Source organism: Mytilus galloprovincialis, chromosome 9 (assembly GCF_965363235.1).
Source record: "Mytilus galloprovincialis chromosome 9, xbMytGall1.hap1.1, whole genome shotgun sequence".
In the NCBI taxonomy this organism is placed as follows: domain Eukaryota; kingdom Metazoa; phylum Mollusca; class Bivalvia; order Mytilida; family Mytilidae; genus Mytilus; species Mytilus galloprovincialis.
Window position 1 is genome coordinate 32,372,319 of NC_134846.1, and position 26,733 is coordinate 32,399,051.

The 26,733-nt window shown below is 31.7% G+C and overlaps 1 protein-coding gene across 1 annotated transcript in view; it reads right to left on the minus strand.

Annotated features, from left to right (window-relative positions):
- Window positions 1–26,733, minus strand: part of LOC143046532 (uncharacterized) — a 102,353-nt gene that overhangs the window by 73,074 nt on the left and 2,546 nt on the right. The gene's annotated exons all lie outside the window — the stretch shown is intronic.

The window sequence follows — 26,733 nt, forward strand, 5'->3', positions numbered from 1 at the left end:
CACCGTACGGCCTTCAACAATGAGCAAACCCCACACCGCATAGTCAGCTATAAAAAGCCCCGATAAGACAATGTAAAACAATTCAAACTAGAAAACTAACGGCTAACTAACTAACAGCACGATATATGTTGACATCAATTAGCTTTGGTATGGCCATTATTATAAAGTTACTGCTAAAAATATAAGAGTTTTACGAAAAACTAAAAATTTTCTACATCAGGAAAAAGACTAATTTTGATAAAGCCTCAGCGTTCTTTAACTTTGTGCTTTATTCGGCCTTTTTTATTATTTCATTCGAGCGTTATTGCTGTACGTTTTGTAGACCAAACGTGATTTTGATAAAACCTCAGCGTTCTTTAGCTTTGTGCTTTATTCGGCCTTTTTTATAATTTCATTCGAGCGTCATTGCTGTACGTTTTGTAGACCAAACGTGCATATAAAGTACAAAATTCTATTATGGAATCTATGATGAGTGAGAATATGTACGGCTATGCTAAATTTTGTATTATACGTGTACACCAAGGCAAAAATCTTTTCTCCCGTTGTAAGATGGGGTACGACAAGGGGAAAACCTTTCACCTTCTTTGTTTTCACCAATTTTGAATGATCTCCAATTTTTTTATGAGCAGAAAATATAACTGGCTGAAAATTGATATCATAAGATATCGAAAATGAGCTGACAATATTTTTGAAATTATTTTTACTTTTATATGCAAATGATACTGTTTGATTAGTAGCAAGTAGCACGTATCTACAAGACAAGTTTAATACATTGTACCTATTACAAATATTGTGAAGAATGGAAAACGAAAATAAATGCAATAAAAACTAAAGTTTTGATCCTTTCGAGTGGCAGAACGCCAGCAAATCTCAAGTTCACAGTAAATTGTAACGATATTGAAATTGTAAAAGAATACAAATATTAAGTTATTTTTATTTCTAGAACTGGATCTTTTTTTTTCAAATTATACATTAAAATAAAATGTAGGATTAATTACCGGCTTACAACTGTCAAATTCAAGTGATTTTTTTTCCGGCCTATTTTTGTATACAATCTGATGTAACGTACCATGATTTGATGGTATAGCACTTAGACATTATGCAAATATAGACGTGGGCGTCACCACTTGACGATCGAGTCAGTATGGAAGGTAACATGGTTTACCGAGAAAAAACAGAATATGCCGCCTCTGTGACTCAAACGACATTTCTGAAGAGTACCACTACATTCACGGTGGGTATGGTTGTCCTGCGAGAGAACGTACTGTGCTGGTGATTTGGTCCTGTCAGGTGCTGGTGGGTCCTGATTCTGTGCTGGTGGGTTTGTTTACATTGTATCAGAACGGCAATAAAACGACTGTTTTGTTGCTTAATTTTTCTCTGATGCGTCATAAGTACTATGCAAAGTATATTACAACAATATTATATTGCAAAAGTCGTACAAGTTCGTTAAACGGAATTGTCCTGACGCTGTGCTGGTGATAAGAAAAACGGTCCTGGTACTGTGCTCCAATGTCCTGGTTCTGTGCCTTTATATTTTAGTTAAAAGAAGCATATATTCAAGATCATTGATGCTGCATTATTATTGACTAATTAACTGTTGTCTGCTTTCTTGAAATTGACATTGTTGTGAATCTGTTTACTGTTATTATGAGAGAAAAAATACACCTATTTTTTTTTATTTTTTTTTTTAAATTAACTGTAATTTTATTTATTGGCCTGTTGATGGAACCTTTCTTGTCCCTTTTAAGATAAGAAATCATGTTAACGATTTTCGGGATTACGATCATTTTGCAAGATTACCAAAATACGTTGTAATTTATACAATACTTATATAATGCAGATGATGTGGTATGTTTGTTGTCAATGGAAAAATTTCCGTAAGAAACCAAAGAAAGTATGTGTTAACAACCATACGTCATCGTACGACCTTCAACAATAACCGATAAAATAAAAATGTAAAAGGTTTTGCATAAAAATGGAGATCAAAAATATAGAACAAAGGACTTACTGAGCGTTTGAATCATATGTCTTTAGCAGCTTTAAACACATTTGTTTGTGAACAATTGAGTGCTGACTATAAGAAAGACAATAGTATTGCGGGTTTGCTTGTTTTGGGGTTTTTTTCGGGGAGGGGGGGGGATTGGGGATAAGTTAAAGCGAGGTTACAGTGAAAGTTTTAAGCTTGGAATAGTTTCCCGTAAGATTTAAAAGTTATATTTTAAAAGAAAAATGTATCTTATAGCTATTAAGAATCACTTGCTGTATCTGTAAGATATTTTCAACATCTTTTTTTTTTTGTCTGAAGGGTTATCAGGTATTTTTTTTCGAAAACCTAGTACACACTAACAAAACTAAGATTTCTTAGCTTTTTCATTTCAAAATTCCAAAACAGCTTGTTAGCTAAACCGTGAGGTCATTTTTAGGTAAGGTAAAGTACCCTCCTTTCGAAGTAGCCTGGTCCTACAGACAGAAAGATGTGTCATTTGTCGGACTAGTCTACTCTTAAAGTAGGGTAGTTTACATAACTTACAATGACTTTTCTGTTCAGCAAGCAAGATAACCAAAGTAATCCCTTTGTCTACACACTCATTGAAATTGGCTGTAATATTGCAAAAGTTCAAGCGATAGGGGCAAACTTACCGAGTAAAAAAAATCAAAATGTCTATCTACCTTGCACATTTTAGAAAATTCAGATCAGATAACGAAACTGGGTCCAGCAACATTTATAAGCAATTTAAGATTTTGACCCTCACAGTTTCCATTCACCACAAATATTCTCGTTACAACGAATCATTTAAATACAAAAATACGAGTTGCAGCCTTTGGTTATCTATTTTAAAATAATTGTATACGGATAAATATATGAAAGGCAGCAGGGTCACCTGGGTGAGGAGTCCATGTCATCTGAAATAAATGCTAAGCATATATCTAGATAGCGACAGATAACCATGACATTAAAAAACTCTCTTCTTTTCGATTTTTTTCGAACAAATTGACACATAAAATGAATTATATAGTATTGTGGAATTTTTAACTTGTGTTCAATTCATTGGTTACACCTTTTACTAGAATAACAATCCTGTCAAGTATGAGCTGGGTAAAATATTTCAGAAAAGAAGATGGAAATGTGAAAGTTTCGGTGCGTCAGGTGCAACAGCATACGAACAGCTAACATGCCTCGTCAGGGTGGAAGCTAAAAAGTCCACGAAAATTTGATTTAAAACCTTTATTCGTTCCAACAAAGTTAATGATATTTTGTTGAGGATTTAACCATCTACGACAACAAGATTTTTTTTTTTAGAATTTACAGCTCTTCTATAAATACATGCAAAGCAAACCTTGTTTAAATTGCTTGCTATGATTGTTTGGATGGTTGTAAACGACAGGTAAGTAGTATGTTTACTATATACTAGAATTTGTTTGGACAATAAACATTAACTTCAATTCCTGTCAGTTTGTATTTGTCCAATCAAATCCCAGTATGTATTGAAACTCCGCCTACCTATTGTTTGAAAATATCCTTGGAGCAAACATAGCAAGCAAGTCAATCAAAGTTATTTTTTGCATGCTTTTAAAGAAGAGTTTTACTATATAATGCAAAGAAGCGTTTAAGTCTTTCGCCAAAAAATACTATCAATTTCTTTTTGTCCTATGTAAACTTCCGTACCATTTCCTTCCATTCATGATCATTAAATTGAACTGTAAAATATTTCTTGGTACCTTCTTAATTCCTTTATAAGTCTTATGTAAACATAATTATGACAATAACTTTTGTGAGCACAAGATCCACTGCACACTTTTAGATACAGTTCTGCTTAATCAAACATTAAAATGTGAACTTAAGTTTTGAGACTTTTTTAATCGACACGATTGGGATTTTTGCATATGAGAACATGTTTTATCTATTAGTTGAAAATGCGGCTTTGGACTAGCTTTCAGTACCTGTGAGCATTTGTTGTTCAATAATGTGTGTCTTTGTGTTATTATTTTTGTGATAAATTGTTGTGTTGCTACACCACTGTAACAATGAAGGAGGAAATGGGGGGGGGGGGGGGGGGGGGGGGGTGAGTAAGTGGGGAGGGGTATGCGGAGCGCTAACAAACATGTCTATGCAGCATGGGCTTTGATCATTGTTGAAGCATCAATGTAAGGGGCATTTAATATCTTAATAAAACTATTTTTATTTCAGATAGTATATATTGTTATCTGATATTGGACGAAAGAGGTTGCCCTTTTATGTAATTGTGTAATATAAGTAACGATCATTTGAAAACACATATTAAACAGCCAAATGGATGCACAAGAGCTAAAATAGGAGTCATAGATCCTATTGACAATAATTATCTGCCCAATTTTATTGATTTTGTAACATTTGTTTCAAATATGAGCAACTTCTTATCCAAAATCACCAGCACCGTATCAGGACCCACCAGCACAATGACAGGACCCACCAGCACAGTATCAGGACATGAATAAATTGAAAAAATGCTAAATTTTAATAAATTGCAATGTTTTTTCACAAAATAGTTTTGTCGTGTGGATTGCGGTATAGAAAGCGGACTCTATGAGCATTTTTGTTTTATTTTTTCAGTTCGAGATTTTCTGAAAATGAGCATTTTTGTGTTACGCTTACTGAAACAGTTTAGAGGGTCAACTTTTTAATGCTTTACATATGAACCCATAAGAAACAAAATTGAAAAATCTAAACTGTTTTTTTCAATTTTTTATGAGTGAAAACGTCAAAAATCAACATTTTCGTCTTTGTTTACATTTTTTCATTGATCACCAGCACCCGTCAGGACCGAATCACCAGCACAGCACATTCTCTCGCAGGACAACCATACCCACCGTGACATTATGAATTGTGGAACATTAAAGTTTGAAAGAAAGAATTAATTTACCGAAATAATGTTGGTCAAACCTAATATCTCTAAATTTCTGCAACTGTTTAACTCATCAAATATTGTTATATTAGAAAACCTTAAATTTATCAAATTATCAAGTTATAAATGTGAAGGTCAGTCCTCCAAGTTGATTGCATTGTATTGTTTACACGTTATAGTTGTACCTTATAGGTATATTTGCATATGTTCTGTATACTAACTATAAAATTGTAGTTTAATGAGAAATAAAGTATTTAAAGTATTAATTTTATTTAACTTTCAACTCCTGTAACAGGTACGTATTATTAAATGGCTTGTCCGGCGATTTTTAAAAGAAATAATATACACGTAGAACTTTTAAAAAGATAATGAAAAATCGAAAAATTTAAGTTGTTAACCGATCTAATTTCCGAGTTTCAGACACTTGAAAATGGTAAGGAAACAACATATATTACATAGACATAACGTCAATTTTACATCAAAAATAAGAAATTTCAAGCTTTATTTATTCTGCAGTTTAAACCAATCCTACGATTTTTCTATAAAAATGAAATGTTTTTAAGGTATTATTTTCCTTTCTTTTGATCTATAATTTTCATGGGGTTACCGAACTCCCTTTTATATATCAGTCATTGAAAGGGTTTTCCTGACAGGAAAAGAGAAAAAAAATCATGACGTCGACGAAAGGATTACGCAACGTCAAGGCTATATCAGCAGAATTGTCAAGACCACAACCGCATCATTATATTGTTTTCGCTATACCAATGGTGTCATACCACCAATTACACCCTTAAATTTAGAACGTATGATAAGATAAGATAAGATATTTTTATTTCCAATTATGGGCCCCAAAGGGCATAAACATTACAACATCAATAAATTTTTTTCATAATACAATACAAACAATGAGATAAAAAAAAAAAAAAAGCTAAACGAGAACTATTTAAGTTCTTAAAGAATACGTAGATAAAGAATCTATAGTATGTTGGTTTTTTTTTTAATACTAATGCATTTTATTACAAGTGTGGTTGATATAGATAACAAACAAGCAGCCCAAAAAGAAAAAAAAAAGAAAAATAGATATCCACATATGTATAGTACACAAAAAGTTGGATCAATTAAATATATAATAATTAGCCAAAAAGAAAGTAGAAATTAAACATGTCCATGACTCATCCTGTGTCAGCAGCAAATAGGAAAGCATTATGGTTTCCTAAAGGCAGCTGACACCAGGGGACGATACCTTATGGGCCATAGGCATGTAAAATGTGTGTAAATGTCTCTTTCCTACCTGTATCAAAAGCAAACAAGGAAGCATCATAGGTAACTTGAATGCAGTTGATACCAGGGGACGATGCCTCAAGGATATAAGAGAACATTTGAATAAATAATATATCTTAACAATTATTTTTTTTTTTAATCGGCTAGTATGTTTGTGATATTCAGATGAATATAATTTTCTATGTCCAATCAAATGTATTTACACACATAGATTTCCTTTAACTAATCTTCACTAAGGAAGATGTTTGTATATAAAATTACATATTATTTTAAGTAACTCAACATTTTCTACACTAAATAACCAGATAATTTTGCTTTGACTGTTCATATGATTAAAATAAGAATTATATTGTGCAATACTAGCTAACATACAATTTCTATCATCCTCAAATTTGTTACAATCAAATAGAAAATGAGCCTCATCTTCGACAGTATTGGAAGAACATTTATTACATATTCTGTTAATTCGGGGAATACCCTGATATCTACCTAATTCTATTTGTAATCTATGAGAAGATACACGTAATTTAGTAAAACTTCTTCTAAGTTCAAAATTCTTGATCAATGTTAGATATTTTTCAAAACCAAAATTTGTTTTATATAAAAGGTAGGTTTTCAGTTTACTGTCTGAAAATTTATCTATTTGTTTTTTCCAACAGCTAATAAACAATATTGATAGCTTGGTTTGTATATATTTCTTAAATTTGTATAAGGATTCACAAAATGGAGCATTTATGGCATTTGTATAGTCAATACCAAGTATTTTAAAAACAACATTTATTGAACCATACCATGATGTTATATTCATGTGATGTAGTGTCTTTGATTGTGTATATGCCTCTTTTAATAGAGGAAAATTATTACCTAAATTCTCTAATCTATACCAGTACAATAACATTCCTTTTATAATATTAAAATATATTGGAAATCTTCCAAGTTCAGATAACACTGCAGCATTTGTTGTTTTCTTGTGTACCCCAAGTATAAATTTACAAAATTTTATATGAAGTTTCTCACAGGGTAAACCTGAATATAATTTTTCAAAAGATATATCTTCCTTCTTACATTTAGAGGAAAGAGAATTAAACATCCCCCATATTTCGCTACCATATAATAAAATAGGTTTTACAGTGTGGTCAAAAACATGAATACTTGTTTTTACATCAGGATTAAGTGATAAAAGATCTTTCCTTAATTTGAAATGAGCTTTCAGGGATTTTTTGTATAGTTCATTTTGAGCATAACTGAATGAACCAGATGAGCTTAAATATAAACCTAGGTATTTGTATTTTGAAACACATTCCAGATTTATATTCTGAAATGTGAATATCTGTTTTACATGTCTGCCTGCCTTGTTGAAAATCAGCACCTTTGTCTTATTAGTATTCACATTGAGACACCAATCTTTGCAAAATTTATCAAGCATTCCCAGCTTTTCTCGTAGTCCTTCAGCTGATGTAGATAATAAAACAATATCATCAGCATACATTAAACAATGTAGATCTTTGTCATTGACATTAACTGGGTCTCTAGTATCTGACAAATATCTGGGCAAATCATTTATGAATATCTTGAATAAATTCGGACTGAGGTTGTCACCTTGTTTGACTCCAATATCTAATGGGAAAAAATCACTTACTTGATTTTGAATTTTGACACATGATTTGCTAATTTCATACATACTTTTAATAATGTTATAAAAATAAGACCCAGCCCCAATATCTAGTAGTTTAATCTTGATCCCTGTATGTATAACAGTATCAAAAGCCTTCTGAAAATCAACAAAACAGGCAAACAGTCTACCTTCTTTTGAATTACAGTCACTGTATTTGTTAATAAGACAGTTTAAAATAAACATATGATCTGCAGTTCTGGCTTTCCTTGTGAATCCAATTTGACTATCATGTATAATATTATGTTCCTGAAGAAATTTGTCCAGTCTTAGACTTAATATTCTATTAAAAAGCTTTCCAATTGCACTTGTTATTGTTATTCCTCTATAATTGTTAGGGTCACTTGTATCGTTGCTTTTAAAAATTGGTGTAATATAACCTTCAGCCCAAGATGTTGGGTATATACCTGAAGACAGACAAGTATTAAACATCTGTTGAAAACTTTTTAAAAGGAAAGTCTGTCCATTCTTTATCATATTATTACTAATGTTATCCAAGCCTGATGATTTATCGCATTTTAAGTGTGAAATGGCTTTGGATATTTCAGACTCAGTGATAAAGGTATGTGAAAGTAGGCCTACTCGGACAAAAAATAGTGCATTTGATGTCATTGTTTACTTAAACTAACCAACAAATTGGCAGAAATGAAACTTTTGGTGAAAGAGAAATATATTAAGACCATTTTGAGCTAAAATTTACTTGTTTATGAGTTTGCATTCAAAATTGAGGATTAATGCACCCCATAGTATACTAATTTAAGATTTCCAGAAAACCAGGGGTTATTTTTAGTGGTACCTCTATTCGGAAGACCTTTTCTTTTTTATATGATTTTAAACACCTGTTGAAAATTGGCATGTAGAAAGCTGATACATGTACAATTCAGGATATACCTGGTTTCTCTGAAGTTAAACTCAAGGTAAAATATTTAGAAAGCTGTGAAAATTGTAAAATTTGGTTGAACTTGATAGGGACTTTTAATTGGTGGTATGACACCTAATGCGCTATCGAACATAGTATCCTGTCTAACAAAGAAAGATTAATGACCTATTATTTTTTTTCAATGATTATACGAGATTTATGTATTTATTACGTATTTCTGGAATGATTAAACACAATGTTAAAGGACACCTTTAAAAATACATAATGCATAGGCGGATTTATTTGAGGGGGAGGGGCGCTAGAGGCCCGCCCCCCTTTCGTGGGAACATTTTAGTTATAAGGAATCACTGTCACTGAAGCATGACTGGAGCTGGCCCCCTTAGGTCAGTCAGCGGGCCCCCCTTATGAAAAGTTCTAGATCCGCCACTGACATGTTTATAAACATATTTAACTGAAACAATAAAAGATCTGTCATTAAAATAGATACATTAATATTGTCGACCGCAAATTGTGCTATTTCACAATTAGGGAGGCGAAATATACCCCGCAACGGGAAATTAAAACTTATAAGCCGAAAACATACTGATAATGCCATGAGAAAAAAAAAAGGGTCAAAAGACAAACAAAAGTAAATAAATGGGGAAATGTGTCCATGGGTCACAGATGAGGCCCCCGCTAGCATATAATGTAATAAAGTGACATAACTCAAAACGGGAAAAAATGACGCTACCCAAATTTGTACTTGATCTTAGTTTTGTGGTAATAAGCATTGCGTATAAGTATTGTAACATTTGATTGATTGATTGATTTTCTTGTTATCTAAAAAAGTAGCAACAACGGACGTTTCTACGGGCTTGCTTTCAGACTGACTGTACTAGTTTTGCGCATTTTAAAATGAAGTGATTGATGCACGCAGACATTTCTAAATCTTCAGTATCATAAATATGTACTTTGCTAATTATTTTTTTAACATTTCCTTTTTATACAAAAATCGTAGGATTGGTTTAAACTGCAGAATAAATAAAGCTGGAAATTTCTTATTTTTGATATAAAATTGACGTTTAAAAAAACATCGTCCGGAACTCTTTTCATAAACAAATCCTACGCATTAAATACATGGTAGGTTACTCTTATAACGATCACAACGTGACAGTATATTTTCTCTTAAGATATTTTTTAAATCAACTACCTCGCTTAATCTTTTAACACAATTCAAATGTGTAAATGTAATTTTTCGGTCATTTAATTATATATTTCCTCTAGACATTTTTTATATTCTAGAATAAAATTGTTGTGTGCGCTGATATAAAGAATATTTCAAACATTTCCTTTAAAGTTTTGAGAAAAGAATTTCATTTCATGTAACATGTGTAACGAAATGTGTAGTAAGTGATAATTTAAATTCCCACTGGAAGGCCTCCTACAGACTGAGTGGAAGCTAAATGATTCCATATTTTTAACAACAAATACAATTTATATTTGTTGTCCACTGTGACGGTTATACCAGTCCTCTAGTTGGGGTCCCCGTTCAGGAGTATTTGAAGCCCATGGCCACAACCACGTTAAACGCCACAATATCATGTATGTCCCTATCTGAAGTTTAAAGTCTGTAATGTAGTGTCTGTCGTTGATACTGTATATCATATTTCGTTAAAGCTTATTGTTTTTATTAGAAATCATGCCGTTGGTTTCTTCACATTTTATTTTGTTTATTTGTTTACTAAGATTTATAGGTTTTATTAATTGCTGAAGGCCGTATGTCGACCTAACACGTATGTCATTTAGTCTCAGGAAGATAGTTGTCTCATCAATAATCATATAACATCTCTTATTATATTTTATTATACCTCAGTATCATTTTATATATAAATGAGTACACAGTATTTTTACATTTTTTTTTCAAATTACAAGCGTTGAACTATTTGACCGGTCAACAGTATCCAACTATTGAACTTCGGTGAAACTATTTGACCGAAATATCTCTTTGTTTCTGCTTTTTATATTACGATAGTTGATTAAGACCCGACATTTATTGTCTGTTTTCTCCTTATGTATAATAATACTTACTGACTGGATATTCTTGGAATATTAAGTTTATTGCCCCCTCGGTTACAAATTTTGTCATCGGCTACACCTCAGGGCAATAATTGCACCTCGGGGACAATAATCGTAATTGTCACCTCATACCCTTACACTATGTATAAATTATGTGCTTTCTTAAGTCCGTTTGTATTCCAAATAAAACAACTTTTAAATATAATTGCTATTGCAGTGCATTAAGATATTTTCTCTTATGGCTGTGGTCTGGTATCTATTTTTTGAACGAATATGTATTTCTCGTATCACACTGCACGGCATGACAATAAAAATTTTGGTAATCTAAAATGTGTGCAAATGTAGCTATTTTTCGGAATTATTATCATAATGAAATATGTAATGTAACTGTTAACAAATTTAATCACTTTCCTCCATGCATAAGAATCGAATAACAACTTTTAAATTTTGACGTACACAAGCATTATTATGTGTCAAATTATTTACTTTATGATACAAATTGTAATATTCTAACATACCAGACCAAAACAAAGTTATTTACCAGCTGGAATTTATGTTCAGATGTTTCTTTAGCCAACATGTCTGATTGTTTATACTGTGTCATGTTTGTAGTACAACTTAAATAAACTATGACAAAAGCACTGTACTAAATGCTCATCGATACGACGACCAACTTACTACCCGTGTGCATGCATGCCAAAAAGATTCATATTCAAAGTTGGAAAGAAAAATACAAACTAACATATTCTTCTGTTGAATTTTAAGCATCTAACATTAATTTGTTTTACCTTAATGGACATACTGCGTACTCGTCTTCTATGGTAACGCGTTCTATGTTAATTACTGACTGTCCACATGAAATATTGTTCCGATCACCATATTGGAAAGTTTCAAGTTTATAGTTGTGATCTAAAAAAAAAAGAAATGAGAATGTTTTATTTAAAAGAATACAGGAAATATAAAGAGCACATTGCGTCGATCAAAATTTTCAAAGATAAAAAAAGAGACCTTATTGGTCAATGACTACATAAACAATCTTTGGATATGAATATAACAGTCTTTTATATTTCATTATTCGTGTGATTGTTTCCCTGTGAGCTAAACTTAGTTGAAATATTTGGCGGGTATTGTATCGAAAATTCTTAAGGCATACCCGATTGCACTATAACGTTGCCATGTCAAGTGAAATATTGGTCGAAAGTCTATATTTGCATACTATATTGAATATTTCAATCGGTACTGAACTTGTGTATTAGGTTTTAAATTAATATGATCATAGTATGACGTTAAGCACGACATTGCGTCTCAAATGGTAACGTCAATTTCTTACCTTTTACGGCGATTAATGATTATTTGGGATAAGTTTTTTTATTTCGCTTGTAATTTTTGTTTTGCATATCAATATGGATACTTTTTAATGATTAGTTGTACTGAATATGCATGAAATATTTCCCACTGAAAGTAGCGTAAGCAACAAACAACAAAATATATCGTATTTGGGTAATGCATAAATCTATACGAAATGAGAAGATATATACGGTAACTATGATGAGTGCCAATGAAACAACTCTGTACCAGAGACCAATTGACATAACACGTAATAAAATGCAATGTTTCCCCATTTAGATCCGAAAAGGAGGAAGATATATATTTTGCTTTACTATAAAAAGTTTGTCAGGAATTACAAGTTAAACGGGTCTTGCTTATAAAATTCAATTTACTCATAGCGGTACAATTAGATTAAGAAATGAAACGATTGTCAGAAATAAAAGGTTAATTATAATTCATCTCATATATTTACAAGCTTTGTATGATGTGGAGAGGTGTATATAGCCAATGGCACGCTTTAGGCCCAATTTCATTTTTACTTTCAAGTTCTATACATATGAATCTTATTGCAGAGAAATAAAAAAAAAATCGAAGTTTTACGCTTCCCAAATTTGAAAATTTGAAAAAGAGGATTTTTTTATCCTCTCATGATACTAACTTTTTCACAACTTAAGAACCTCGTCTAAACGAACAACCCCAGTCATCGGATTTTTTTAATACTTTGAGGTCTTATTGATAGTAACTGACCATCAAGAAAATTCTGTCTGAGGAAATATACAGATGATCCACCATAAATAGCGTACCCCGAATAGACAACGTTGAAAACGTATGAAAATCGTCCAGAGGACAAACTTGCAAGACATTTCATTTCTTTACGCAAATTATTAAAAACTATGTAGCTGTTTTGCAAGGTTAAAGCACAATTACGGAAAAGCACTATGTAGCATGCAACTAATCTAATTTTTCAATGAATAGCGTCGCAAATGCCAATTTATTTGTAAAAAGCGGCAAAATCCGACATTGGACATCTTGCAAGACATTTGCCAGAAGCCGTTGCATTTTTATATAAAGTGTGAGTGCTGCAAAAATTTGATTCTGATATTGTCTATGTATGTACTATTGTGAGCATAATTTACACAAACGAAATATCATATAATCTTATATTTTAAAACCTATAAACTTTGATAACTTAACATTTTCCAAAATCTGACCATAATGACCACTATATGTATTTACCAAAAAATAGCGTTGATCGTTACAGGAACGTATATTCAGTAATATCGTAATACTTTATATATAAAGCATATCATTCATTCGAATTTTCGTGGATATAACACTGTTTTGAAAAACACAAACACCCCTGCTAAAGTTATTATGCGTATAGTCTGTTACGTCTGACACGCATATGTTTGACGTTTTGTCAATATGTTGTCCTTATTTTAGACTATAGTACATTGTAAAGTATGATAAAACAATTTGCACTTTTTTTCGAAATGGTATTTACCTGTTTAGTCTATGGATATAAGTTTTATATATCTTAACTGTTATGATTTTATAGAAAAGCTGTTTATTAGTGCGGGCTTGTTGAATACACAGTATTGACCCAATAACGTGCGTAACGTCATTATGTTATTTCAACTGATCGAGTGGAGCTAACGTTTTAATTTGCATAAGGAGAAGTCTATTTGAAGATGTGTGTGATAAGGATGATTTAAGAAATAATTCCTTCATGTCAAATATAATGCATACCCATGTTAAAATGAGCATAGAGCATGACATGAAGGAATTATTTCGATTCTAATAGGACAAATACAGTACTTTTATAGGTCGAAGCGTACGAAAATACTGTAAAAATGATTGGCTTTTGCTGTTTCCTCCCCGAGTACTCTGTACATTACATTTCATATTTGATAAGTTTAAAAACTACGAGCAGGGTAAATATATGTTGCTTTATAAAAATATATAATAAACGTTTATGTTAGCTGCTTAAATGTATATATTTTAAAGGATAACGATGGAAATAACGTTAATATACACAGAAAGTTCGTGCGCATGTGTCAAACATATTTTGTGCTCATTAGAACACGGCTTTGTTTACAAAGCGTAATAAGGACGTCATATTAGAATTGCCGTTATAATCATTATTGATTTCTAATCACCTATCCGTGTCGCCAAACGAATTTACAAAAGAATACGAGTATGATATGGGAGGAATTATGATTTTAAAATAAAAAAAAAATATTTATATGTGTTATAACCATGATAACTAAGTATTTTACAGTGTCGGCTATTGTAGTATTCTGTTTAAATATTTCAGTATTATGAAAAAAAATATATACATCAAAAATATGATATTTTTACATCCTATTTGTCCTTCCTTGAATATTATCATAATACTAGCTTTTAAGAAAAGAAATTCTCGATTTACGCTTCAATGTTTTGCCGCTTCTTAGTTTACTATTTAAGCACTTTTTCTAGTTCTTGTTGATCATTCTGTATTACGAATCCTGGCAGAGCGTAAGCGAACACTTTCCTCTCATTCAAAAGAGATAGTCTACAACGCATCACAGTTTTGTTAGTCAGAAATTCAGCAACCAACGGCCACTCCAGTAAAAACATTTAGAAAGAACAACAGAAGCTACCCTTGTTAGCGAGGCTACTGTACGGAGAATTCGAAATAAAAAAGTAAACAATTTCAAAGTATATCAAAACGTTATAGAATTATGAAACATGAATAGTTTTCAACTGCAGTCGTTATAGTGTGAATACTTTCATATATCCACAATTTTCGAAATGTGGCAAGTTGAACATGTTTCAAAACTCCGTTTTACAATTAAGTGAAAAGCTGTGTCTCACTATTTACTTTGCGAATACACGTATAGTGTTTACATTTTTTTCCGGACCAATGACCATAAATGGACACTTCATTGTTGAGTTTATTCCTAAACACTTATCTATAGATGAACTGGTCTATCGTGAGCGAACCGTTTAAACTCCGCCCAGTTTAGTGAAATAAATCTAGTAATACCTAAAGCAAAAAATCATATCGTAAACCAACATTTAAACCCACTATTCAAACAAAATTTTAAAACTCTTATATATATTTATATATATGTTTTATACTTATAAAACAGTTCACTTAATAATCGACTAAATTACAGACGTTCAAGCTGTTGTGACAACAAGCTACTCCAAACCAAAACTTTAATATAATATCGGATGGAAGGACTCCTAAGACCTGAACACATTATTCTTTTCACTATGTGTTTTAATTGATTGTAGTCTCTGACGGACGGTTAAATTATTATTTATCAGTTTAATTGGAAACAACAGTTTTTGGTGGGGTTCGTGTTGCTCAGTTTTTATGTGTTATATCTTGTGTATTTGTTTGTCTGCAGCATGTTCTTCTGTTTTAGCCATGTCGTTGTGAGTTTATTTTAGTTTGAATGTCCCTTTAGCATCTTTCGCCCCTCTCTTAAAAATATATTTCAAACATTTCAACATTTCGACAAATTTTTATTGAGGCCAATGAACATACATTGGTTCTTTGTTTAAAATCATAGTCAGTTTATAACATTCCATACATTGCAGGGAATTAAGTAGGTCTCATTTTCATTTACATCAATATATTTGTCCGGCACACGTAGTGTTCTGTTATCTGCATGGATATATTTTAGCTTGCATATAATGATTGTATAGTTATGTTAACTTATGAATGTAAAACAAGTTTTTATTATTAGTGACAAAATTGTGAATACATTATGTATCCGTTATAGACTATTTAAAATATTTATCCTATTTCGTATTCCGTTCGTTATTTTAACATTCGGTGCGGTTTACTCTTGAAACTTTGAATACCTAGTGTCATTGACAGCAGTTGCAGGTCAGATTGATTGATACATTTACAACATAGAATCTAGCATGTACCAAACCTCACATGTCTTTATATTAACTCACACATTTTATTAAACACTACATTTATAGAAAGAGTTGAAACCAGGTACATGTACTTGATGTCTGAGAAACAGGCAATATGTGCCGTAAATTTTAAATACATTTTTGCAGTTTTGTATTATTCAAAATTATTGACATTTACACTTATGCGTAAGAACTATTGATTTTTCAATGACCACCACTACATGTAGTGTCCAGTATGTTTTTTGTTACCGGGTCCGATTTTGTGGTGTTACATCTTACAAAATCTACCCGAATTAGGTCAGTTTGCAAAAGATTCCATTTAAATCGGTGCTCAAGTAGTCTTTAAATTGCTGTGATGTGGAAGTTGTTTTGTTCTGTGTTGAAGGCTCACTGTGAGATGAAGTTGAGCAATTCAAGCGCTGTCCCTTTGCTTTTTGTGTGTGTTTTTTTATATTATTTTTTTGCTGTGCATGTACTGAGTTTGTGTCATGTATCATGGATACCCAATTTCCTTGTTTTTCTACTACTAAATTGTGATGAATATTATGATCCATTTAAGTGCAACCAAAACAAACAATTTTTAAAATAAAAAAGATATCATGTGTTCCCATAAAGATTGACAAACGTTATTTTCAAATATAATACGTCCATATAGTTTATACATTCAATGCCTTATATGAAATGTATACAACACCTTCACTTTTGGCAGTTGAAAAAATCAATCATAAAAAAACATAAAATATCATTTTAGGCTGGTATTGAATATGTTTTGTATTTGATGTTGTTTGGATTTTTTTAGAACCGTCTCAATCAAAAGGCAACAAACGAGGTTGAATCTTTATAGTTTGTTGCCATTGATTGCTTTTCTGTGAAAAAATAGCTGCATGTACATGTGGATGAGAGGGGATTTTCTGTGTATTCAGAAAAAAAGACTTGACATTAAACATAAAGAATTAAAATTTGCCATATCATGTATATTGTGAGTACCTGGAAAGGACGAAGGATTGTATATTTTCAAGGAACCTCAACTGTCCTTCAATCTGAAAACAACAATTTTGTTTATAACGTAGCCATAAATCATAGAATATCAATTATTATCTATATGCCGTACGTATTCTGACACTAACTTACCAGCTCTTGTGAATAAATAATTCTCATTTACACATATATACCAGATTAATACAACAACTACCCATAGTTGCTTCATCCTCAAACAATGCAATGTTAAACAAGGAAGTACTAAATAATACTTCTATTTATGAATCTTTTGTATTTACGTGACGTTCTCTCCTTTAGATTTTTACAACCGTCTATTTTTAAATGTTAAAAACTATTCACTGTGACATACACGTAAATTTCTTTTAGGGTAGCATTTAATAAGATTTTGCACTCTCTCAACTTTAAAAAGATGCGAAACATATCAACATGATCAGCTCATTACGAATAACATTTTATAAAGAAATAGATTCAAACATTAAAAACTTGGGAATCCATTCATTTCAATCACAATACAGTTGTGGATTGTCTTCTTGTTAATACAGCATCATATATCATTTTTCGATCTGAAACATAACCGGATGGAAATTTTACAATCAACCACTATATTGCGTGATAATACTTCAACGTTTAACTCATCTTTTTAAGTCGTATACAAGTACATTTCTTGTAATCTGCAACTGCTGGCATTATATACAAACTATCGTTAAACATTTTAGGAACATTATATGCTATAAATTGAATTCTGCATCGTGAACATGTTTACAATATCACTGTCTTTGGTAACGTTATCTCATAGTTGAGTAAAAGCCAGAATTGGTATCGTCAGTGTACACATACAGACACAGATAGTATGCAACTCATAACTCAGTGGTGTTTGCATATTAATAATTATAATTGTCTTTGCCTATAGTAGTTTCATTGTATATACTCTCCAATAGGAGGTTAATAAAAATCATAAATGGACAAAATCTTTTTTTTCTTCGCATATCGATTAAACGGCTTACGCTGGCATTATAATTACAAAAACATATCATTCTAAATTAATTGTTTTAACATGTAGCTATTCGGCACGTGCTTATATTTGAACTTTACATTGTACAACTACTAGCAGCTCTCCGATATACTAAGTCGAGTTAAAGAGGCAATAACCTTGAACCAATTAAATTAAATACATATCAAAAAGACACAGGGTGGTTCTCAAATCTATAAGTTTACAGATTCTTTTGACTTAGTGCGTTGTAGTGCAATTCATTAAAAAAAGTTTCCTAAATAAAATTTTAAATTACGGCAGATGGTCTACATACAGACCAGAAGAATTTCCTTCCGTCTGTGTTTTCAGGTGTATTGGGAAATATTTCTGTACATTTAAAGTAAATTGGATTAACTTTTATTAATAAAATACGTCCAGATGACAAGATGAATAAATTTACATTTATTCTACTTTATTTGAATAATTTCCTCATCCAACTGTTCATTGTTTGGGTATAATTATGCAGATTACAGTGTGTCTTTATTTAAGTTAAGATTTGAAGATAAAAGTTTAAAGGTAAAATTCGATATAAACTAAAATTGTACAGTCTTTAAACATATGCATACATGTAATTAAAGTTAAAACATTGTTGTGACGTCATTCTATTGTTTCACCTATTCTTTATTTCAGTGATTGGACTATCATTTACCTGTAAGAATCCATTATGTTATCTTTAGCTGTCCAATATGTTTAAGAATAGCTCTCAACTTTCTTAAAAACATTGGACAGCTAAAGGTAACATAACTGATTCTTACAGGTAAATGATAGTTCAATCACTGAAATAAAAAAATATTAATAACCCCATTTGTTTTCATTATGTAAACAAGAATACAACTATAGAACAAATGGCAATAAAAAGAAACATTTTATTTAAGTCATATTTCAATACAATAATCTTGTCACAAATCTAAACGATTTCGTGAGGAATGAAATCACTTTCAAATTGATTTTTTACACTTAGTCTACCAGTTAGGAAGAATAAGAGCAACACCAGAGGTCAATTTTGATAACATAAAAACGGATGAGGATAAATCTTTTGAAAATTTTTCATAAAAGCAACAAAAACAAGACTAAAATGTGCAACGAACATAGTCAACTTATTTAATTATTGCTAACAGAGACAACCCAACAACATGAGAAAAATGGCTCTTCATTTGTTCATATTTATTTTATATTTGACATAAAATCGACTGCGGTGCATTCGATATGATTCAACAAGAACCCTTCATATGCTATTCCTTTTTTTCTGATTCACCTAGTAAAAATAAAACTCGACAAGAAACAAGAAACTAATTGGAAAGGACTACATTTTGAAAAATTATATATAAAACTTGCCATTATTAGCTGCTTTGACTATATCCTGTTTGTAATGATAAATTCACACTAAAATAATGTATCTGAATATATACTGAATAGACATTTGATTTAACTCTAAAGTTTGAAACAACACAATCACTAATAATGACATCACTTTCTTCGTTCTTTTGTTTACATATACTTTCATCATGTTATCCATTTTGAAACACAAAATGCATGTAAAGGTATTCACGGAAACTATGAACGGAAAATGTGAGTAGTCCTTGCGCACGCAGAAACCATGATACACATACGCTGTGTCTTAATCTTCACGTAGCAATACATGTTGTTTACTTTCAGCTGTACTTTCTTTTCGTCTATTGTTTACGTTGAGCTAATTTTTAAAAGGGGCAACATGTAGGATATTTTTTAATGTAAAGAAAGTTTATTCACAAAACAATTTTCATACTTGATGAAAATAATCCTTGCTTGCTTTTTCTTTCGTTTTACATTTATCGACGTGTTTAACAATGTTTTAAGTAAGATATAAGCCCCTGCGGCCTCAGACCTGTCCAATATATTACAGAATGGACTGTTATCGGCTTATATCCCTTACTTAAAACATTGTTGTGACGTCATTCTATTGTTTCACCTGTTCTTTATTTCAGTGATTGGACTATCATTTACCTGTAAGAATCCATTATGTTATCTTTAGCTGTCCAATATTTTTAAGAATAGCCCTCATCTTTCTTAAAAATATTGGACAGCTAAAGGTAACATAACTGATTCTTACAGGTAAATGATAGTTCAATCACTGAAATAAAAAAATATTAATTACCCCATTTGTTTTCATCATGTAAAAAAAATACAACTATAGAACAAATGGCAATAAAAAGAAACATTTTATTTAAGTCATCTTTCAATACAATAATCTTGTCACTTATCTAAACGGTTTCTTGAGGAAAGAAATCACTTTCAAATTGATTTTTTACACTTAGTCTACCAGTTAGGAAGAATAAGAGCAACACCAGAGGTCAATTTTGATAACATAAAGACGGATGAGGATAAATCTTTTGAAAAATTTTCATAAAAGCAACAAAAACAAGACTAACATGTACAACGAACATAGTCAACTTATTTAATTATTGCTAACAGAGACAACCCAACAACATTAGAAAAATGGCTCTTCATTTGTTCATATTTATTTTATATTTGACATAAAATCGATTGCGGTGCACTCGATATGATTCAACAAGAACCCTTCATATGCTATTCCTTTTTTTCTGATTCACCTAGTAAAAATAAAACTCGACAAGAAACAAGAAACTAATAGGAAAGGACTACATTTTGAAAAATTATATATAAAACTTGCCATTATTAGCTGCTTTGACTATATCCTCTTTGTAATGATAAATTCACACTAAAATAATGTATCTGAATATATACTGAATAGACATTTGATTTAACTCCAAAGTTTGAAACAACACAATCACTAATAATGACATCCCTTTCTTCGTTCTTTCGTTTACATATACTTTCATCATGTTATCCATTTTGAAACACAAAATGCATGTAAAGGTATTCACGGAAACTATGAACGGAAAATGTGAGTAGTCCTTGCGCACGCAGAAACAATGATACACATACGCTATGTCTTAATCTTAACGTAGCAATACATGTTGTTTACCTTCAGCTGTACTTTCTTTTTGTCTATTGTTTACGTTGAGCTACTTTTTAAAAGGGGCAACATATAGGATATTTGTTAATGTAACATGTATACTTGATGAAAATAATCCTTGCTTGCTTTTTCTTTCGTTTTACATTTATCGACGTGTTAAACAATGTTTTAAGTAAGATATAAGCCTCTAACAGTCCATTCTGTAAAATATTGAACAGGTCCAATATATTACAGAATGGACTGTGATCGGCTTATATCCCTTACATATTAACCTCGACGTAGGATAAACAATCTTCGCATTATTGACACTATGAAAATACCAAGGCAATTAAATATTATGTGACGCTCTCCACTTTAATTTTTTACAACCGTCTATTTTTAGATGTTAAAAACCATTTGCTGTGACATACAGGTATATTTTAAATACCTTTAAGGGTAGAATTTAATAAGATATTGCACTCTCTCAACTTTTAAAAGTTGCCAACTAATCAACATGATCAGCTCATTGCGATATAACACTTAATAAAGAAAAAAATTCAAACTAACAAAATTGGGATTCCAATTATATTGCAAGATAGTGGTGGATTAACTTCTTGTTCTTTATTACCTTATAAAGATAAAATAACGTTATGTAGGTTTAGAACTGGAAATCATCGGTTGCCTATAGAAATCGGTAGATGGCGTAGAATTATTAGAGAGGAAAGGTACTGTGTACTTTGTAACTCTCAAGAGATAGGTGATGAATATCACTATATTTTAAACTGTACAGCTCTAACAGAAAGTAGAAGAGCTTTTCTTAAACCTTACTATGTAAGCCGAGTAAATGTTTTAAAATTCGGCGCTTTATTTATTTCAAAAAATATTCGTGTATTAAGAAATTTGTGTAAATTAATTATAATTATCAATATAGAAGTATGTTCTCCAGGTTGATCACCAATCTCTCATTCTTGTTGCTCGTTTTGTGCAAACTTGTCATGCGCAAATTCTGTATGTAATAATATGTAAACATATCTTTCTTTGTACCATTAACTTGGTTTTATAAGAAATAAAGAATCTGAATCTGTTAATACGGCATCTTCCCCCAAAAAAGTAAATTTAAAAAAAATAGAAACAAACCCTTTCCGGGTGATTTTTACTGTTTGCAAAAGTATGAATTAAATCTGGCACCTTTTGTTAGCTATTATTCGTGTGTTTCTCTGTCCTATATGTTCATATATATGTTCTCCTATTTATTTGTATTGTAGTCCTATCAATTAATGTTGTCAATTTAATGTTATATTTAACATTATCATAAAAGTGGAAGATTTGGCATGCCCCAAATCCAGGTTCAACCCACCATTTTTTTTTTATATTAAAATGTCCTGTACCAAGTCAAGAAAATGACCATTGTTATATTATAGTTCGTTTGTGTGGTGTGGTGTGTGTGTGTGTGTGTGTGTGAGTGTGTGTGTGTGTGTGTGTGTGTGTGTTACATTTTAATTTTGTGTTTCTGTTGTGTCGTAGTTCTCCTCTTATATTTAATGTGTTTCCCTCAGTTTTAGTTTGTAACCCGGATTTTTTTCTCTCAATCGGTTTGTAATTGCTGTTTCTTCCAAAATGTTGTTAGTTGCTGAATCATAATAAAATTGAGAATGGAAATGGGGAATGTGCCAAAGAGACAACAACCCGACCATAGAAAAAAACAACAGCAGAAGGTCACCAACAGGTCTTCAATGTAGCGAGAAATTCTCGCACCCGGAGGCGTCCTTCAACTGGCCCCTAAACAAATATATACTAGTTCAGTGATAATGAACGCCATACTAATTTCCAAATTGTACACAAGAAACTAAAATTAAAATAATACAAGACTAACAAAGGCCAGAGGCTCCTGACTTGGGACAGGCGCAAAAATGCGGCGGGGTTAAACATGTTTGTGAGATCTCAACCCTCCCCCTATACCTCTAGCCAATGTAGAAAAGTAAACGCATAACAATACGTACATTAAAATTCAGTTCAAGAGAAGTTCGAGTCTGATGTCAGAAGATGTAACCAAAGAAAATAAACAAAATGACAATAATACATAAATAACAACAGACTACTAGCAGTTAACTGACATGCCAGCTCCAGACTTCAATTAAACTGACTGAAAGATTATGATTTCATCATATGAACATCAGGCACAATCCTTCCCGTTAGGGGTTTAGTAGCATACCATCATAACATATATGAGAAGAACATAACCCGTGTCATGCCAACAACTGGTTTTTGAATAAATGTGTTTAGTTCCGATGCAAAGACCCTATAAGTGAATCAATATTAACGCCAAAATACGCAATCTTTAATGACCTGACAACAGTATCGTAACTATATCCCTTCTTAATAAGTCTATTCAAAGGTTTTGTTAGTTTTTGAGGTGAATACTGACACCTTTGTGCTTTATAAAGAATATTTCCATAAAAAATTGGATTTGAAATACCTGAACGTATAAGAAGTCTGCATGTTGAGCTATATTTACGAATGATGTCCTTATACCGATGATAAAATTTAGTAAATGTTTTGACTAGTTTGTGATATCGAAAACCCTGGTGTAATAATTTTTCAGTAATACATAAATTTCTCTCGTTAAAATCTAAAACATTGTGACATACACGAGCGAATCGTACAAGTTGAGATATATAAACACCGTAAGATGTGACAAGGGAACGTCACCATCTAAAAATGGATAATTAACGATAGGAAATGAAAAATCATCTCTTTTATCATAAATTTTAGTATCTTTATAAATATAGTTCATGATTATGCATGTGTTTTCAAAATATACATTCATATGTTTAAATATCTATGTCATTAAAGAAAAACAAGGTATATAATCTGAGCTCGAGGGTGAATTCAGGAACGGATGTTGGTCGCATCTGCTCGGACTTTTTAGTCATTCCTTACTATTTAAGGTCCCGACTTGTTTTATAATATGCATATCTTAGCCAAAAATTCAGACGGTTCAACCTTTCAAAACAAGTAATGTTCTCTAATTTTTCTGATGAAATTATCATTTGATTTGATTTTAGCCTCGGTTTGCATTATTGAACCGCTCAACAATTACTATTACCAAAAAAACATCTTGAAATGTTTACAAAATTTGCAGTCATGTACATCATTTCTGGAAAGTATTTACATGTTTCATAGCCTTAAAAAAATCATTCTTATAATGGTTTTGAAATGTCGTAATCGTCTTCGGATTGCTGTCCAAAGAAATGATCATAGGTGCCATCGTTGTCTTCTTTCTTCCGTTGGTTACCTGCAGTATCGTACACGTTGTCAACCATGTGACTGTAGATGTTATTTTCCATATCCTTATGGCGACTGTTACTAGACGTATCGTAAGTTTCATCTTTGGAAACATCGTATGGATCTTCAGAGGGCACTGTTGGATTTATAGGTGTTGCAAGTTCATAGTTGCAAACTGTATCCGTGTTTTCTTTTCGGTTAAAACCGGTTTCGGTCGGATCTAAAATGACATAGTTTTCACTCAATGGAACAACTTTTGGAGTATTGTTTTTCGATTCATTAAGGTCATCAGGGTCAAGTATGGCGTAATCATCGCCACCTGTGAAGCTGGTAATCTCATTTTTATTATGGTTATTTTTACTCTCAATATGCAAATTGGTATGTTGACTTGATCGGTCGAATCCAGTCGCATTAGAATCAAGAGTAATATATTGATGCTGATAGTTTGTAGATTGATTCGGATTACTACTTGATGAATTTACTACATTCGCAATTTCACTGTATTCGTCATCATTTGTTGTGTTGATTGAGGGGCTAAAGGTGTCAGAAATATCATGATATTGATCGTTAAGTTTGGATTTTCGTATTTCACAGTAATCTGTTTGAGTGGTGGCGTTGACCTCAGATGAAAATTCTGTATTCTGATGGCCAATATAATCACAATGGCTGTCCTCGTTCGCTACAATCGAATGACCTTTCTTTTCTGCATAACTAGACCTATACGAATAATAAAGCAAACAAAATAGGTGTTCAAAATTATTTTTTTACTTAACATGTTATCATTTCAATGTGTTTATGAAAAGTGAGCATTTTACATGTACGATTCTTTACGAGTTTTATAAAGTTATTGAAGCGTTTTGTATACAGTTAGTGTAGGTCTTCATTTCTATACTTTTCGCTTAACCCCCGCTCGTGGCGAGATGTGTTCATTTTTCGTTTTAGTTGACAATAATTTCCAGCTTTTCAGTTTTTATACTTTCCATATATATGATACCCTTTAATCATTGATTGGCAATGGTTCTTTTCTCTCTCTCCAAAAAAAATCATAATCATATTCAACGAACTCAATTTTTAAATAAGGTGAATAGTTAAGATGAAAGTTTACACTAAACGCAGCTTCTAATTGGATACCATTTTATAAAAAAATACTTTCATAGATATTTGAAAAGGCGATCATGTTTGAAATTTTGCAATAATTTAGGGGAAAAGGCATTCCATCATGTTATTATAATCATATATAACGGCTTATGGACTACATGTATACGTAGGCACAACTTATCTAGTGGATCGGTACGTATTAATGGTATAACAACAAGTATTTAGTTTAACGCAGTTCGAACTGACAACATAGTGAGTTGCAGTTGCAAATGTTTGAGTCATTTACAGCATTGATATTGATTTTGTTTTAAATATGTCAGATCTTTATATATGCGAGTTATACATAATGTCGGCCATGGAAACTACGTGTACAACAAAACATTTTTGACAAAAGTATCTAAATAAATCGGTGTCTTTCAGAAACTAGAGGCTCTAAAGAGCCTGTGTCGCTCATCTGTATTTACTGATGTTTTGGAAATCATGTAAAATAAGGTACAAATCATAATTTATAGTATAAGATATTATTAGATACTATAATAATATCTAAGTTGCAAAACACTGCAAAATATCCGTAATATTACTAACTCAGGGGCAGCAACCGAACAACTGGTTGTCGGATTTGTCTGAAAATTTCAGGGCAGATGTATATCTACATCTGATGATTATATTTGCCACAAGTCAGATTTGCTCTAAATGCTTCAGTTTCAGAGATATAAACCAATAACTGCATTTTACCCTATGTACTATTTTTAGCAATGTCTGCCATCTTGATTCGCGAGCAGGGTCATCGGACATATTTTTAAACTAGATAGTCTTATGATAATTGTGGACAAGTTCGGCTACATTTGTCTTAGTAGTTTAAGAAAGAAGATTTTTGTAAATGAATACAGACATTTAAGAAAAAATGTTTAAACTTTAAAGGACAATAACTCCTTAAGGGGTCAACTGACCATTTTGGTCATGTTGACTTATTTGTAGATCTTACTTTGCTGAACATTATTTTTTGTTTATAGTTTATCTCTATCTATAATGATATTCAAGATAATAACCCAAAACGGCAAAATGTTCTTAAAACTACCAATTAAGGGGTAGCAACCCAACAACTAGTTGTCCAATTCATCTGAAAATTTCAGGCAGATAGATCTTGGCTTGATAAACAATTTTGACTCATGACAGATTTGCTTTAAATGCTTTGGTTTCAGAGTTATATGCCAAAATCTACATTTTACCCCTATATTCTATTCCATCTTGGTTGGCTGGCCGGGTCTCTGGACACATTTTCTAAACTAGATACCCCAATGATGATTGTTGCCAAGTTTGGTCAAATTTGGTCCTGTAGTTTCAGAG